Raw genomic sequence first — 5,548 nt, forward strand, 5'->3', positions numbered from 1 at the left:
CTAACGAGTCATTTCTTCATTCCGTGGTTGATAATTAGGAGTTGGAATTTCATGTGTTTGCCTTGGCACAGCAAACCAGTGAATGGGCCGTTCCAATGCCTCTCGTTCTAATTTGTATTCACTATAAAAGATCATATCTTCCAAAGAGAGATTTTTTTGTGTTGAAATGTATGGTTAATATTATCATAGCATATTAGTCAAATCTCAATATAATCTGCTGCATAATTTTATAGTTTACCTTTGAGGAGCACAGAGACACTGCGCATATATCTGGACATACCATCACCTGTGGTGAGCATTTCAGCCACATTTCCACTAGTAAAAGAAAAATTCATTTGTTACATTAATGTTTAATCCGATAATTTTTTTTGGCCAGTGAAACTATACTCTAAAGCTAGGGACACAGTTAAAAATGAAACCATACACTAAATTTAGGAACACAGGTAAAAGACTTTTAATGCTGTCTTTTGAAAGTAAACCCCCCTTTTCCTGTTTTGTAAACTATAACTAGAGGGGCCAGCAAGATGGCTCAGTGGTGAAGATGCCTGCCTGACCGCTTTAGATTGATTTTCTGGATTCACATGGGAGGTGAGAATAGACTCCCACAAGCTATCTCTGTCCTCCACATGTGTACATACATGCATGTGCATACATGATGTATACATCACATAAACACTTTCAAGTAGTAAAATTTAAGTATATAGCTAAAGGCGTGCTTAAAATTAAATGAATCACTAGTTTGTGTGATATTACCATTACTTTTCTGAGTGTTTTCTAAAAGTAAAAGAAGTACTACTGATGAATAAAGGAACAAACCAACTCTGGGGGATTTAAGCATGGTGTTCATGCCGTGGAAAGATGATGCACAGCTTTTTCAGAAACTAGATTATTCTAGAACAGCAAACATCCAGAGCTGGGCCCTGTGCTGGCTGATGTGAACAACTAAGAGAATGCAGGTGTGGGAGGTACTTCCAGGAAGATTGGCATGGGGAAGACACTTCAGATTGGGTGGCCCCTTCCAGCATCGGCTGTAAAGAGACTGCACGGAAGTCTTGCCTGCCTGCTTCCACTTTTGCTGGTGCGTATAGCTATTGCTGCTGCTGCTGCTGCTGCTGCTGCTGCTGCTGCTGCTGATGATGATGATGATGATGATGATGCTACCATCCTTTAGTGACCTCAGATAGCAGCGTCTTTGGACTCCCAACATGGATTGAAAACCAGCAACTTCCCAGGACTGGTCTAGTCCTTCAGCACTATTTTGGGACTGCTGAAGCATCAGGCTTTGTAGCCTGAGCAGAAATAGGTTCTCACCCTCTCTAGCCACTGTGGGAACTACCTGGTCCTTATTGGTTATAAGCCATTCAAATATATTAGCACACACGTTCATGCATTCTCTCGGCTCTGTTCACTAGAGGACCTGCCCAATACAGACATCATATTGATTCATTTACCTAGTCTTCCAGAACACAAGTCCTGCAAAGAAGGTGTGGTTTGAATGAAAATGGTCCCCATAGGCTCACTTAATTGAATGTTTAGTTTCTAGTTGGAGGAAGTATGTCACTGGGTGTAGGCTTTGAGGTTTCAAAAACCCACACCAAGCCCAGTCTTTCTCTATGCCTCCAACTTTGAATAGCATGTGAGCTCTCAGCTACTGGTCCAGAACAAACCCTGCCTGCCGCCATGCTCCCAGCCATGATGGGCAGAGACTAACTGAAACTGTAAGCAAGTCCCCAATTAAATGCTATGTTTTATAAGCTGCTTTGGTCATGGTGTCTCTTCACAGCAATAGAACAGTAGCAAAGACAGAAGTTATAATTGACGCTGCAGGGGGATGCTGGCTTCAAAATGACCTCAGGATTCTATTTTCTTACACAATGTTCCAGGCTGTTCACACACCACTGAGTGCCTTTCCAGGCAGTTTTCTGACTCATTATACTGAAGTTCTTCAAGAACAGTCTCCTGTGGGCACTATAAATGAGAGTATATTTAGCTTTTCTGACGTGAAACCGTGCCATCTGGGAATCATTGTAAAATGGCTGAATTAAATACTAGTGAGAAATAATTGCACTTGTAAATTAGAGCAGATAAATTAAACGGAAGCATTAGGAAATTATCTTAAAGTGGTGCTTTATAGTTTTCGCTTAACTATGGAAACTTTTTTTTTAATTTAAGGTTTTTTTTTTTTTTTTATTTAAATCGAAACTTCAAATGGAAGTCCTTGGTCTCCAAATGCCATGCGTAGAGCAGGGGTCAGTCGCCACTTCGCTGTCACGGCAAATGCAGCTGGCTTTGACTCATGGTTGTTCTCTGAGTTTCTAAACCTCTGAATGTGTGATACAAACATAAAATAATGAGCACTCCACCCACCCTGCTTTACCAAAATGAACTTTGTGACATACGCTTTAGATCCCAACCGGATCCCAGCAGTGCTGAGGATGTGTGTGCTTCTCCAACCCAGCTTTCCTCTTTCACTGCCTAGAGTTTTCACCACGCCATGATGATGCCTAACTGAGAACTTGAGAGTTAACTGAAAATAGCTCCATGAAACGGAGTCATAGCATGTGTGCTGTTCTTGAATGTGATTTAACTGATGTGCTTGTTGGTCCTGATCATTGGCGCAAATTATAATTTTTATTTTTTACTTTTATTTTGTGCCTGTGCCTGTGTGGTGATTTGAATGAAAATGGCCCCCATAGGCTCACAGGGAGTGGCATATTAGGAGGTGTGGCCTTGTTGGAGGAAGTGTGTCACTGGGGGTGGACTTTTGAGGCTTCAAATGCTCAAGCCAGGTTTCAAGGTTCACTGCCTCTTCCTACGGCCTTTGGATCCAGATGTAGAACTCCCAGCTGCCACTCTGGCACCATGTCTGCCTGCATGCCAGCATACTTCCCACCATGATGATACTGGACTAAACCTCTGAACCTGTAAGTCAGCCCCAATTAAATGTTTTCCTTTATAAGAGTTGTCTTGGCCAGGTGGTGGTGGCACACACCTTTAATCACAGCACTCAGAAGGCAAAGGCAGATGGATCTCTGTGAGTTCGAGGCCAGCTTGGTCCACAGAACTAGTTCCAAGACAATCAAGGCTGCGTTTGCATACACACACACACACACATATCCTGTATCGAAAGCCAAAAAAATAAAAAAAAAATAGATAAATAGAAAGAGTTGCCTTGGCCATGGTGTCTCTTCACAGCAATAAAACCCTCGAACAACATGCATATGAAAGTCAAAGGACAACTTGCTGCAGTCAGTTGGCCACACGCTGGACTCTGTGGATAGTGCTCAGATGGTCGGGGTTGGCAGCAAGCACCCTCCTTCAGCTGCTGATCCATCCTGGTAGCCCTAAGTTGGTCCTTTGAATTCACCTGTACCTGCTGAGGGCATTCTGTGTTCAGAGGCTGCCTTTGCCCTGTGGCTGCGTAAAGATGGCTCTACCTCATTCTTTTATCCAAAGGTGTCACCTGTGTCACCTGAAGAGCAAGTGGGCTTGGTGTCTTGTGCTAGCTACATAGCTTGGGACTCTTTGGATGACTTTGTAACATATCAGATATCATGAATGTGTGATGGTAATAGAGTTCATTGTTAAATAGGACTATAGTCAATATCAACCATGCAAAGACACGTGGCATATAAATATTTGAGGTCAGAAGGCAATCAATGGCCATTTTTATTAATTTTGTTAATGCTACAGTTGTGATGTTGGTCTGGTGTTATTCTCATTTGGGAATCTCCTGAAGAAGACTCTAATAAGAACTGGAAGTCCTACCTGAGATATGTGAAGGACTGGACATTGGAAATAATATTTACCTAAGAAGGTCCAGTTTAGTTAAGCCAAAATTTAACCCCTATTACTTTGACGTCTTATGGACTAATCATACACGCTGACATTAGCTATCCTTCTAGTCGACAACTGTGTGAGAGCATTGTGCTGCTTCGTTGTTTTGACCCCGTGGCCATTGTAAAGGTGCTGGTACCTGACATCTGCTTGAAACTTCCCACATCTAACCCTGACCATTCCTAGACACTGGAAGCAAAAGTGAGCGGTGAAGGAATGACTGTGTCATCTCTCCAGGCACACAGTTCAATTCCGCTGCATCCCGGTCATCACCGCAGAGCTGGTCCACACCCGGAAAGGCTGTAGAGTTAATGGGCTGACCCAGAACATCAAGTAGGACATTGTGGGGCACCTTTCCCTAAGGACGTATTTCAGGTGGTTCTCTAGTGACCCTTGGAACTTGACTGCCTTTTGCCGAAAATAAACTGAAACTAAGCACTCACGATGCTATCATTTGTCGCATGTGACTAGGACCCTGAATCTGGGTCACCGATCACTTAACTGTCTCTGAGTTCGGGTTCGTTCTTCCAGACATCTGGCTGCCTGTTTCACTTGCAAGCATGCTCAAGTCCATTCGTCTCTGGCTTGTTTATGTTCGAGAGCAGCTGTTTCGCCCAATATATCCACAGCGAAAGATTTGTCTCCTCCTTCATACCTGGCCGTTTGAAAGGAGAGCATCTTTACAAGCTTTTTAATCCTCCTGCTGCCATCTTTCCATGCGACCACCAGGGTGCCTATGGGCAAATGCTGGGTCTTTATCAGGTGGTCCTTCAGTCATCATCTGCTTCCTAACTCTGGCAAGGAAGTGTGGTTCCATGGGCGAGTCCTTGGGCGTTTGTCTACTGGTTTCCTTTCCGTGGGTCACTGTTGTTGTTATTGTTTTAGGTATTTCTTTTTAATAAATTTACTTATTTGTTTATTTGCTTATTTATTTATTTGTTTGTTTTACAGCCTGTCGCAGTTTCCCCTCCCTCCTCTACCCTCAGTCCCTTTCCCCACCCCTCCACATCCCCAGCCCCCAATTCACTCCACCTCCGTTTCCATTTGGGAACGGCCAGATCTCCCATGAGTATCAACAAAACGTGCATATCAAGTTGCAGTAAGACTAAGCACCTTCTTGGTATTAAGGCTGAGCAAGATTAGAAGTCCCACAAAAGAACCCAAGCTATACAACTGTAACATATATGTAGATGGCCTATTCAGTCCCATGTAGGCTCACTGGTTGTCGGTTCAGTCTCTGTGAGCCACTATGAGCCCAGGTTAGTTGATTCTGTAGGTTTTCTTATTGTGTCCTTCACCCCTCAGGCTCCTACAATCCTTTCTCCCCCTCTTCAGGATTCCCTGAGCTCCACCTATTATTTGGCTGTGGGTCTGCATCTGTTTCCATCTCTTGCTGGATGAGGCCTCTCTGATGACAATTGGACTAGGCACCACCAATCTGGTCACAGGAGATGGCCAGTTCAGGCTACAAATTTGCTCTTGCTAGGAGTCTAAGCTGGGATCATCTTAATAGATCCCTGGGAGATACCCTTGCACCAGGTTTTTATCTGACCCCCAACCCCCAACGCACACACACACACTTTCCAGTAGTCTCTCTCAGTACTCTCCCCTCGAGGGGATCGTTCTGTATCTCTCCTTCCTCAGAAGGCAGAACAGTAGTGATGTGTGTGGAAGCTGCTGATTATTGCTTGTGGAGATCAGGCTGGGGAAT

This window comes from Arvicola amphibius, chromosome 1 (genome assembly GCF_903992535.2).
Source record: "Arvicola amphibius chromosome 1, mArvAmp1.2, whole genome shotgun sequence".
Lineage (NCBI taxonomy): Eukaryota > Metazoa > Chordata > Mammalia > Rodentia > Cricetidae > Arvicola > Arvicola amphibius.